The sequence below is a fragment of the Monodon monoceros genome, unplaced genomic scaffold, assembly GCF_005190385.1.
Source record: "Monodon monoceros isolate NGI ecotype Baffin Bay Population unplaced genomic scaffold, NGI_Narwhal_1 Super_Scaffold_18, whole genome shotgun sequence".
NCBI classification, from domain to species: domain Eukaryota; kingdom Metazoa; phylum Chordata; class Mammalia; order Artiodactyla; family Monodontidae; genus Monodon; species Monodon monoceros.
In genome coordinates, this window is record NW_021703774.1 from 105,570,158 (window position 1) to 105,583,266 (window position 13,109).

Genomic DNA, 13,109 nt, shown 5'->3' on the forward strand with positions numbered 1-13,109 from the left:
GATGGGTATTATTCACATTTAATAGATGAGAAAACTGAGACTCAGATCAAATGGCTTACCTGCTTAATGTCAAATTAACTAGTAAGTGGCCGAACTGGGATTTAAGTACCAAATTTTGCTGTCTTCAAGATCTATGCTCTTATATATTATTGCCTACCTTGGAAAAACTCCATCTGATCACAAATAAAATGATTTTTTTTCAAAAATATATTAACATCAACAAGACAGTAATATCTAAGTGTTTGCTCTATGCCATGCATCAAACTACATGTTTATGTGAATTAACTAATTTAATCAACAGATGAGAAAACTGAGCCTATAGAGGTTCAATAACTTGTTCATGGTTTTCCATGCTATTTCTGGTTTTTTCCCTTCTTTGTTCTAATGCAGCAGTACCCAGCATTAGCTGCACATTAGAATTATCTAGAGAGGTCTTAAAAAATCAGTTTATCAGAATTTCTTAAGAGGTTCTTAGGTGACTCTAATATGTAGAATCACTTTATAAATGAGCCCATTTAGCATCTTGCTTCCCTATCTAGCTGATACTTAAGAGAATTAGACAAACCTTTTTATTTTTCCTGAGACAGCTTAGAATGGGAATAATGGGGCTGAGATCTGTGCTGTCCTGAAGTCTGAGTGTCTAGAAGTGTCCAGGGTTTAAATAAAAGCATTTGAAGAATCGAACTCAGCTGAAGGTCAAATCATAATAGGACCTTAGCATATTGAGAGACCATCTCAGTAGTAATGACTGTTACATTGACTCGCTAAATCAATAAAATCTGCCTTGTACTGCCAAACAGTAACACTTATAAAAGTCAATATTTGCTAAGGAAATGTTCTCTTTCTGTGATTTAGAATATTTGGATGGCCTAGTAATATTTTTTTAATAAACTTCCTTCCTCATCTCCTTGCCCACAGAGGCAGACAAGGCGGCTTAAAAGCCATTCACAATCTTTCGTTCTTGCTTTTTTCTACACAGTGGCTTGAAAGCTAGAATATTCACTTTTCCAACGATCTTTCCACTAGAGCTGACTGTATGACCCAATTCTAGCCAGTAAGATGTAAGTCGTTGGATGAAACTTGGAAACAGCATTTTTAAAGGAATAAACTAAGCTTCCTTGGTTCCGGAGGCAGATGAATAATGAGGTGGTACAGCAGCCATCTCATGACCATGTGGGGAAAAGCCACCTGCCAAGAATGGTGGGGCAGGAGAGGAGGACCGCCCCCGGGTTCTTTTTTTTTTTTTTTTTTTCCGGTACGCGGGCCTCTCACCGCTGTGGCCTCTCCCGTTGCAGAGCACAGGCTCCGGACACGCAGGCTCAGCGGCCATGGCTCACGGGTCCAGCCGCTCCGCGGCATGTGGGATCTTCCCGGACCGGGGCACGAACCCGTGTCCCCTGCATCAGCAGGCGAACTCTCAACCACTGCACCACCAGGGAAGCCCCTGCCCCCTGGGTTCTTGATGGAATCAGGGAGTTCATGTACCAGCTCTCCACAGCCTTACATGAGACATTTTATTACGTAAAAATTAGCCCCTTCATTATTCAACCACTTTTAGTTGTTTTTTGTTGTTATTGCTTGCTGCTGAAGAAGAAAAAAAATAGGGGGGAAGGATGCTTACAAATCATTTGACTTTTTCTTCAGTTTTACTGAGATATACTTGACAAATAAAATTGTAAGGTATTTAAAGTGTGCATCATGAGGATTTAAAATGTATATACATTGTGAAAAGATTCCTCCCATCTATTCTAGTTAATTCCTCCCATCCATCACCTCACATATTTATCTTTTTTATTTTTTTTTTGGTAAGAACATTTAAGTTCTACTCTCTTAGCAAATTTCAATTATACATTGCAGTGTTATCAACTGTAATCACTGTGTTATACATTAGAACCTCAGACCTTATTCATCTTACAGCTGAAAGTTTGAGAAAGTTTTCTTATATAATTGTTACAAGTCTACAATTTCAGCCTTCTCATAAGAGGAGAGATTTTACTTCTCAAAAGTGAGTAAACTGTATAAAACACGTTTTGATTGATGCAAGTAACTCATCCTTTTCTATATGGATTGTCATTATATTGATTATTGATGGAGAGGGACACAACCATTACAGTTTTCTCAAAGGAGATGGGTAAGCTGTGGTCAGGTGTTTTTGAATGAACATGTCATTTCATCATACGAGCTTTATTGAACATGTTCACTGATGTCTTGCACCCATGGAATTTTATATCTGTCAGAATCCATGATCCCATTCAGTCTACGTGAAATATACGTTGACAGTATCAGTGATGCCAGAGGAGACTCTTCAGAGGATTGCACTCCACCCTCTACAGAAATGTTTCCTTGATAGAGGAGCTATGAAATTCCTTTGGCGTCATCTCATGGGGTGAGGTTTGCATATATAGTGAGCCATTTGTTATAAAGGTCCTTGATAGATCAATTCTCATGTATTATTTTTAATTTTTGAGCATATATTACTGCCATTTTAAGAGTTTAGGTATTACTAGGTCTCCGGAAAACAAGCACAAAGCATTACGTTGTACTGAACACCTCTTGGTCAGCAGGGAAGGGACGGGGAGCAGTGAGCCACATAAAGAGCTTGACTTGGGGGTGGGCAGGCAAGCCCAGGATGAGGGCCAAGAGAAGTAAGAGTCTCAGCCCTAATTGCAGTAAAGTTTGGACATGAGTGTTCAATAGGTGAGTTGGATACAGTGTTTGGGGAACCAACTTCACAGAGAGAACTGAAGAATGAGATAAGAACTCTCCAGCTTTCTTCCATTACACCCATAAGCTCACGTGTGTCCAACTCATCCTTCCTTGTAGCACTTCCACCACACTGGAATCACTCTGCCTCACCCTGTCTGAACCTAATCCCCACTCTGGGCCCTGAATCCCAGCCCTTTGGTGCATGCTCAGACCTTGCTCAGGACATCACCCCTCCTCTCTCCTCTGTCTTCACTTCATTCTCTACAGCATTTAAATGTATTTAAAGTTGGTCAATCCCACGCCTTGCCTTTCATTACCATCCTCTCTCCCCTTTCTAAAGCTAGTTTTCTTTATTCAGTTTTGAATATTTGCCTCCACTTGTGTACCTCCCATTCTCTCCTCAACCAGCTAAGCCTGCCTTCTGCTACCACGGCTTGACTGCAACTGCTCAAGCCACTCTGGCCGCTCCAGCTGTCTCCTCATGAGGCTTGCCAGCCCGTGTTCCAGCCCCTGCTTCCCCTCAGGCTCATCTCCTGTGCTCTCCCCACTCGCTCCGGCTCATCCAGCCCCACCAACCTCCTTTTTATAATTCAAACCCCACAAACCCTTGTCCATTTCCAGGCCTGGGTACTTGTTCTTCCCATAGCCCCAGCTTCTCTCCCCCAGCTCTCACATGGATGGTTCATTCTCATCCCTCAGGTCTTGGCGCAGATATCCACTCTCAGAGAGACCTTTCCTGAACAACACATGGTGTGTGACCTTGGGAACATCACTTAACCTCTCTGTGGTTCAGTTTCTCGTCTATAAGTGAGGAAATAATTGTACCTCTACCCTACGGCTGTTATAAGGATTAAATGAAATTATACACATAGTCTTTAGAACAAGACCTATAGCAGTAATTTAGGATTAATTATAGATAGCTGCTTACTATTATGGGCAACATTTTTGTCATCTCCCTATTTTCTTCCTTTGTCGCAATTATGAGCTGTGATTACATTGTTTATTTATTCATTTGCTGTGTGTGGCATGGTAGGAGGCAAGGTCCGGAATGACAAGGGACTCATCTGCCTTGTTGGTGTTTTTACCCCTTACGTCTTGCTTGAGACTACAGCACGGTAGGGCACAATACGTTAGGCACTTCAACAGCTCTTTTACCTCGTGCTACATTTGTCATTGTTGACCATGCTTTTCTTTCTGAAACTCTCTCTCTCTCTTCTTTCACTTCTTTGTCTTTCTCTGCTCATACCTTTAAAATGCTAGGACAGGTCTGAGAGGGTCCAGGACAGAACAGGAGTATGGGAATGGGTGGATGAGATTTGGGTGATGTGCCACTGCCCCACACAGTGAGCTGGATTCACAGGAGCTCTGGTAAGAGGAGGGAAGGATGGGTGGAGCTGCTGATTATAACTGAAGGGGGAAACCTCAGACTGAGCCTACATGGGGTGAAGTTGGGAGCAAAGGGCTTGGGCTTCCTCTTAAAATTCTAGATTAACTCATCATGTATCAAGCACCCCATGTGCCCAACTGAGTTAGGTGTCAGATTAAAAAATATATACATCAAATATATAGATGTGTAAATAAGCACTAGCAGTTTATTATGGGAAGTGCTATGCAGAGGTGTGCACAAGGTACAAACTGGCAGTGGGGGGGTGATCAGTTGTCTGGGGGTGCTGGGAGATTCAAAGAAGAGTAAAAATATGAAATAGGCCTTACATTTATCAGATAAAGCAGGGAAAGAAATCCCAAGTTGAGGTAATAGCACATGCAAAAGTATAGGAAGATTTCTCATCAATATTCAGTATGGTGGTTAGAGCTGACATGAAGACCGGCCTTCCACTGTTCACCTCCCCAGCCAACCAGAAATATGTAGCATCCCTGTGATTGTTATAAAGTTGAAGCAACTTTCTGAGGAGAAAATTTTATATGGATTTTAGACTATATTTTGGAGTGAATCTCTAATCTATGGCTTGCTGTGGTAGATGGCTACTAGGCAATCTTAAGCCTTCTGAATATTAAATTCCAACTCATAACAGTTCCAGTTTTAGAAGAGAGAAAGGTTAGAGGGGTGAGTGGGAGGGTGGATGGGTAAATTGACTGGATTGGAGCATGGACAGCTGGGAGGATAGGAGATGGATGCCAAGGAATCCAATAGAGAATCGGAGTGGTGTTGCTTTATTTAAAGTTTTGGTTGGGTAATGTGACCTGGGAAAGCCATCCACATGTTTCTATACAAAATTTTGATTTTATTATAATAATAACAGTAGTTTTACTGAATATATACTATGTGTTATATACTGAATATATACTATGATATTATTCCAGGTTCTTTTTATATATTATCTTTACCCTGGAAGGAAAGTAAGAGGAACCTGAGACTTGGAGAAGTTAATTTACTTACTCAAGGTAATAAAGCAAGTAGATCTACTTAAATCTAAAGTAGATTTTTTTCATGTTTTCTTACCATATCAGGGGGACAATTTGTACTTTCTTAGCAAAGACACAATTTACTTAGATTCCCCACTTTCATATCTAATCACTGCTCTGCTTCAACAATCCTCTCCAACTCTTGTGATATAAAAGGGCAGTGAAGAATGGCACAGCTATTCTAATAATGCTTCTCCCTTAGTATAACTGGTTTTTCTTCTAGCACAGAATGAACTTCTCCAATATGAAGTGCTTTCTTTTGTGCCTGAACAGTGGCCACTGCAGTCAGTTTATTCCTGGAATCTTCCTATTTCATGCCTTTCCAGAGAGAATACTACTACTGTACCCATTGTGGTTTCTGTTGTTTGCAACTGAACTCTCCTGGTTGGGCTAAGGGAATTATTGCCAGTTATTTGATGGTTTGTAAAATTATTGAAGGGCTATAGGAGGAAGCTCTAGGCTGAATTTCTAGGAACAACTCCCAATTTCCAAAATCACACAGCTTCTGCGTGGCCAGGAACTTCACAAGCTCTTGAAATTTGCAGGAAACTGATGACAGGAGAACCTTAATGCCTTTGCCCAAATCCGCAGGCACAAAATGAAAGCCTCCCACCTTTTCTCTCCGCTCAGGACCAGCTTCATGAACACAGAACCTGTGCAGCCAGTCGAGGTCCCACCCTTAGAAGGGCGCCACTTTTGTAGTTTAACACTCCGAGGTTGCCATCCTAAAATTCTTGATTTAAAATTTGTGTTATGAGGAGAAGTCCTTTGGGACAGTGGATTATTAATGGGGAGCTTCGAGCCTCAGCTCCCTCCTCCTGCCACTTCCCTGTGACAGGTTCTCGGCCAGCCTGTCCCCTACGACCTAGCACCCCAGGGCTCTCCTTCCCTGCCACTGCCCAGTGACCATCGCCTCTCCGGCCCTGGGGTTGACCCGGCCCTGTGTGCGAGGAGGATTGGGATTGGTTCGCGTCAGGCGCATGCGCTCCTCGATCGCCGACAGGGCAACGCCGCACGGTCCGCGCTCCTGGCGGGTAGCAGCGCGCGTTCTTAGTCGCAGGGAGAGGTTCTTACTTGCCTCTATCCAGGTGCCTAGTGCATCTGGGCGTGGAGGTGGCAGTACTTTCAGAGTCATCCATCCTCCGTGGGTTGGGGTGCCAGCCCTTGGGAAAGAGAGATGTCTGACGGGACTTCTGGAAGCTTCGGTCGGTCCGGCAGCTGGTGGGAGAGGAAACCCAGCAGCCAGTGGGTCGCAAGTGCGCGCCCAGTCGTGGGCAGGGACCCTGGGCCCGGTGAGTGTCTGCACGCGTATCTGAGTGTCCTTGCTTTCTGAGATCACACCACAAAATAGCAAACAAAAAGAGGGGCTTAAAAAAAAAAAAGAAAGAAAAAAGAAACCACCTTGATAAATTGTGGAAAAGACCACAAAAGGAGGGTAGAAGTTCCACCCCCTGCTTTCTGTACAGGGGCCTCGTGCTTTCATTTTACACTGGGCCCCACGAATTCTGTAGCTAGCCCGGTCTCCACTTAATTTAGTTTTAATCCAGGTCTTTGATAAGTGCACCTGATTAGTGGAATCCAAATTACATCCTAAACTCATTTACACGGAGTCTGGAAAGTAGTTTTTAGCTTTCTAACCTGAGTAGGACATGAAAGTACTGCAGTACAGGAAGGAGGTTGGAATTCGTATTGAGACATGCTGCCCTATGTGCCACAATCACCTGCATCGTGAGTCTGGCAAGAGTGGTACCTGGTCTGTACACTAGGCTCCGTGGGGCAGGGGCTGGATTTGGTTCATTCACTCCTCTGTCCCCAGTTCAGAATACAGGGCCTGTCGCATGGTATGATCCCAGTATTTGTAGAACTGAATTGCTAATCACCATTTTTTGTATATTCTAGTTATTAACCTATACATCTAATGGTATATTCTTTCTTGCCATAGTTCATATTAACTGGAGATCTTCATTGCTAGTGACAAATTCATATTCAAATGCAGTAGGTTAGTAAAAAAAAATAGGCATATGGATTATACTTAGTGATTTATTTTCATGTACTGGGCATAGCTAATATGAACATGGTACCATATGTCTACTGTGCTTAGGGAATTAAATCACTATGCCATTATGAAAGCATTAATAATGTTTACCCAGCAACAGAAACCACCAATATGAAATTACATTCCTTCTAGTCTTCACCTTTCGAATTTCACAAACTGGAATTAATTTCAAAGGGAATGTGTCTGGCTGAAGTGTATTAAGAGTGGTCAAATCACAGAATATTCTATGGAAAAATTAGTTTGATTTAAAACAGGAATGCCCTGCACAGAATCAAAACTTTTCATATACTTCTCACCATCTGCAAAATGGAAAGTAAAAATATTTCCACAAAAGGTTTTAATTAAAAAGACTTCTGGCATGTGTGTGTATAAAAATGTCTCAGTTACAAAGATTAAAGTTAAAGTTTATACCTGAGATTTAATTAGCAGTCTACATTGTGTAGCTGTGGATTGATGACAGTGAGGACAGTTGAGAATATGTTAGATGATCAGATCATCCAAAGCAATTCAGGAAGCAAAGCTACACCTTTCAGAACTTACCTGGCTATCCAGGAAGTGGTGTGGGGTGGAGGGCTTATTCCAAAACTTTGTTAAATAAAATAGGGTAAAAGAGGTCTTTGGGATCTCCATCCTTAAATGTTCTTTTCAGGGGCTGCATGCTGGAAATCTGGCCTGACAGTCTGACAGGTTCTGAATTAGATCTAGTTATAACTCAGAGCATATGAGTTACTTACTGGGAATCAATAAGGTAACTGTGTGAGTAACTGCTTGTGATTGCCTATAGGCACAGTCTGGCCTTTGAGCCAAAGAAGGGAATAATGGAATTCTGGTTCATTCGAGAAAGGTGGAGCAGAGAATGTTGACTTTTATAATCCAGGTAATCTTGTCTTTCACATCAATCTGACTGCAGGCTTCATCCTAATCCATTGTGTCTCTAAATTAAATAGTTACACTGACAAAGTGTTACTGTGATAACACTATAAATTATGGCAACAATAAAAGTTATCCACCCAGATAATCCAGAGTAATCTCCCCCATCTCAAAATCCTTAATTATATTCGCAGAGTCTGTTTTGGCCATGTAAGGCAATATTCATAGATTCCAGGGATTAGGACATGCTATTTTTGGGGGGAAGGGATATCATTCAGCCTAACATGCAAGTTGTCTGAAAATTTGCTAAAACTCAAATCTATTTACTTCCTACTATCTCCAAACAGAACATCAAAGGATGGAGATTCCAAAGACCTACTTTTGTTATGACTAGCAATCATAAACCTAGGTTTCTTTTATTTTAAAAGAGGGCTGTTTGGGGAACATCTGACAACATAATTTCTGTTTTAACTGTCCAGACTAATAGATATAGTCTTCAAAAATCCTGAGGGTCAGATTTGAATTAAATTTTATTGTGGTCATTTTGTATGTTATTGAACTTCCTAAATTATTATGTGCTTCTGCATGTTTTTGATCAGCCATGTGGAAGCTGTAAAACCTTGGATCTGGAATGATTCAATATTATTTAATTTTTATCGCCTTAGGACTGATAGGTTACACCTTGAACTAGATTATGGCTGAATTAATACATTTTTTTCAATGAATTTACACCTAACATACCATTTAGCATATCTGGACTCTGAGCATAGTTATTGAATTATTATTGTTGTAGTTTGAAAGAAATGGCAAGTGCCCTGTTTCGGGACCCAAACTTTAAATACAGGGCTATCTCATCTTTTTTCCTTCTTATGACATTCTGAATACTATGTACCTCACTAAACAATTTTGTTTGTCCTTTTTTTGTTAAATATTTTGGTGAATTAGAAAATGTAGCCTTCAGAAGCCCCTCATAATCTCTCTTGCACTTGAACTATTTTCTGCTGTTGTTTTCACTGTTAGTTATAACACCCGTGACTGTACTTGGGACTTGTAGTTCTAGTTCTTTTAGTTGCAAAGTGCCTGTGATATGCTTAGCACTTCTACTGAGCACAGAATCTATGCCAACCGCAATGCCAAGGGGAAGGTGAATATAAAGAGGTCTAAGACTTGTTCTGCTTTCTCCAGACTGATTTCTGCACTGAGACCTGGACTTACTTTACCTTAATTTCCAGCATCTTTTTTACTTTCCGGCACATAGTCAGCTCACAGTAAATGTCTGTGTTCTATTTTGTTTAAAAAGTTTTTTAATTGAGATATAGTTGACATCATATTAGTTTCAAGTATACAACATAATGATTTGACATATGTATGTATTGCAAAGTGATCACTATAATAAGTATAGTTAGCGTCAGTCACTATACATAGCTACAAAAAATTTTTTTCTTGTGATGAAAACTTTTAAGATCTATTCCCTTAGCAACTTTCAGACATGCAACACAATATTATTAACTATAGTCACCACGCTGTACATTATATCCCCAGGACTTACTTGTTTTATAACTAGGAGTTTATACTTTTTTACCCCCTTCACCCAATTTACCACCCCTCCTGTAAATGTCTGTTTAATGAAAAAAAATTGTTTAATAAGTAGTTGTTGAATGAATAAACAGTTTAGAGATTGAGCTACTTCTGAAATCAAATAACTGGGGTAAAATGCTTCTGTCTTCAGATCACTTCTAAGGGGTGTGATGGAGGTGTGAACGGGGTGTAACAGGACCCACCACTTCAACCAGGGAGAGTCAGAGAAGACTTTGTAGAAGAGCAGTCACATGAGTGAGGTCTGGGAGAAAATGAGTCCAATTTGTGGAATAACCACTTCTTTGAATTTACTTGTTTCGTTTCACTACTTAGAAACTAGATGGGCTAGTTTTCGTTTTGTCTCCATAATAGCACTCGAAGGAATGTTGGGTTTGTGTCTGCCCCAGCTCCTTCTGCTGGCACTGGAAGGAGCAGGGAGGGAATGACTACTTGGGAAGAGACAGGGAGCAGAGTCAGCGTATAGCACGGCCCTCCCAGGGAGGAAGGAGACTACAGAGATGAGGAGAAATGGGGCGAAATGTATGGGGAAACAAAGGAGGAACCTGTGGGCAGCTTCTTATTTAAGAATGTGTTTATAAAAAGTCATTGTATTTGAGAATCTGTTCTTTGTGAATATATGGTCCATGCATGTATCCTTTGTATTTTGACCACATCTTGCCTCTCTGGGAAGCAATGAATACTGACCCTCCTCTTCATCTTGCCCCTAGTAGAAGTCCCCTTTCTCTGTCCCAGCTCTTTCCAGCTGCAGCAGCAGGAATCTGGGTGGAGACAAATTAAACACTCCTTAAAATGCTGTTATGAAAACTGGTGAACTAAAAGTTTACATAAATTTTTAAAAGCTATTAAAACTATCCCATCCAATGTGAATTGTTGTAAACTTTATAAATAGTTCAAAGGAACAAGAATATTCGGCAAATCGGCCTTGTGGAAGGTTGGCTTGTTGCGGTTGACTTTTGGCAAATTGACCTAGAACCAGTTTTGAAGAATTAACACACATTCACCTAGCAAAAATGGGAAAGGGCATTCCAAGTACAGAGGCAAGATCAGAAGAAATAAGTTTGGCAGGAACAGGTATGTTCATTTATTCACCAAATATTTTAGAGCACAAAACCTGCCCTTGTGAAGTGAACAGTCGCACCCTCATGAAGCTTATGTTGTCTCTTTTACATAAATGTCTGCCAAATTATTGGTTTTAACTCCTTCCTTCCCTCTCTCCCCACCCCCTCCAGAGAGAAACATTTTAGATATTGGATATAAATTGTGATAGTTAGGGGAACAGTAGAGATAGAACTAGAATGAATGTAATTGAAGTGAAACAAACTAAGCTTTTGTCTGAAGAAGCTAGACGAGATCCCAGAAATTGAACAAAATTGCAATAGAAGGATAAAAAGCATAAATTGAATAAGAAAGCAGTAAAGCAAAAAAAAATTAATAAGTAATATCAAGAGCCAGTTTTTTTACAAAAGTCCATTAAAATGATGTGTTTGGCAAGTTCTGACCAACAAAAAAAGTTAAAAAACACAAATGCAAATAAATGTTTTGAATGATGAAGGATATATAACCATAGATAGAGATTAAAAATGTAATGAAAATGACGATGCACAACTTTGTCATTAAAAAAGAAAATTTAGATAGAATGGATTGTTTAAGCTAACCAACATTTCAGCACTCTAACCCAAATTTAAAGCATCTTCTTAACTTAAAATTTTTTCTCTTTACTCATTTTCAGTTATTGGTGAAGGGGTAACAAATAAGTTTCCGTAATACTTACGAGCCAACACAATCCAGTGGCCGTAACAAATTGGTCAGAGTAGGCACAACAGGAGAGGAAGTATTTATTGTCTAGTTCTAATTCAATCATTTCCCTTTATTGTTAGCATTGTTTGCTACAGATGGAAAAGGAATCCTGCATTGGTTAGAATCAAAAGACACAGTTCCAGAATGACATAATATAAGAAAAATAAGTGAATTAGAATAGCTAACCTTTGACTAAAAAGGTTTGATTAATGACATAATTTTTTTTTAAAATGCATTATCTTGAAGCTATAAAACAATGGTCAAAAAGGAGAGTGGGAACATCTACTTCTGAGTAAGATGGAGTAATAGGGACTATATTCTCCTTCTTACCAGAAACAACCAACCCCCCCAAAAAAAAAGAAAATATAGGGAACAGTGGTTTTTAAGACACTGGGCATCAGGCAGCAAAGGATAGTGGTCCCTGAGAGACAGGAAACAAGAACAAGATGAGCCCTATAATTACCCTGCTTACCATTTGAGAGAGTTTTCAGGCCGCAGTACTGGGAGGGGGAGCTCAGGAGAGTACAATGGACTCTGTGAGTTGAGTAGATAAAGCTGAAAGTCCAGGGGACTGAGGTGGCTAGTGTTCACAGGGCAGAGTACTGGACAGGAGAGAGCTGCACAGAGAGAACTGAAGAGATCTGTAAAGGGTCCCCTCAAGTATTCAGCTGAGTAAAGATTAGCCGTTGCCTGTGAGCAGACCAGCTGGGGCTGGAGAAAGAAACATCTAAATGTATTAGAGGTAGCAGTGCCTGGTGTTCACACAGGATAAAAAAATAGTTACCCCTCCCACCAGCCAGACTAGAAAACCCCAGGATTCACAGCACACTGGGTCCAGTACACAGAAAGATCTTGCCTTAGTGGTGGGGAATAAGCTCTAGAGTAATCATTGCTCTGGGCCAGTCTAGCAAGATGTAAAAAGGATAAAACTATTTCCAGGTAATTTAACTGCATCCCAGAACAAAGCTCTAGAATATTTAAAGGAACACAAAAATATACACTATGCAACAAGATAAAATTTACAATATCTGCTAGTTAATAAAAACTTACCATGCAAAGAAGCAGGAAAATAGGAACCGTAGTGGGAAAACAAATCAATTAATTGAAACTGACTCTAAAGATTTAATGCAATCTCAGTCATAATCCCTGCAGCTCTTTTGTAGAAATTGATAAACCAATTCTAAAATTCGTATTGAAATTTAAAAGACCTAGAATAGCCAAAACAACTTAGAAAAAGAACAAAGTTGGAGGACCAACATTACTTGATTTAAAGGTTAATGTAATGTTGTAGTAATCAAGACAGTGTAGCATTAGTGTAAAGATAGAGAAATAGATCAGTGGAACAAAATAGAGTCCAGAAGCAGACCCACAATTTTATGGACAACTGATTTGCAGTTTTCTGAACAAATGGTGAGGGGGAAAAAAGGAACCTCAATCCATATTTTACACCATTTGCAAAAATTCACTCAGAATGGATCATAGACCTAAATGAAAAACCTAAAGCTATAGAACTTCTAGAAGAAAACATAAGAGAGAAGATTTTTGCTGCCTTGGATTAAGCAAAGATTTCTTAGATACGTCACTGAAAGCAAGATCTATAAAAGAAAAAAAAATATGTGCATAGATATATTTGATTCCTTCTCGCTGTGTCCTCATG

General features: G+C 40.1%; 1 protein-coding gene across 6 annotated transcripts in view; it reads left to right on the forward strand.

The window, feature by feature from the left end:
* Positions 1–13,109, forward strand: part of ODF2L (outer dense fiber of sperm tails 2 like) — a 273,656-nt gene that overhangs the window by 159,500 nt on the left and 101,047 nt on the right. The window contains exons 23-24 of one of the 6 annotated variants that reach the window (XR_003794337.1): positions 2,238–2,386; positions 5,029–5,109. The exons of 4 other annotated variants lie outside the window; for them this stretch is intronic. The gene's annotated coding sequence lies outside the window, so the exon portion shown is untranslated. Of the gene's footprint in view, positions 1–1,295; positions 1,308–2,237; positions 2,387–5,028; positions 5,110–13,109 lie in introns of those variants that run through there. One more of the 6 variants, XR_003794342.1, reaches the window with a different exon arrangement.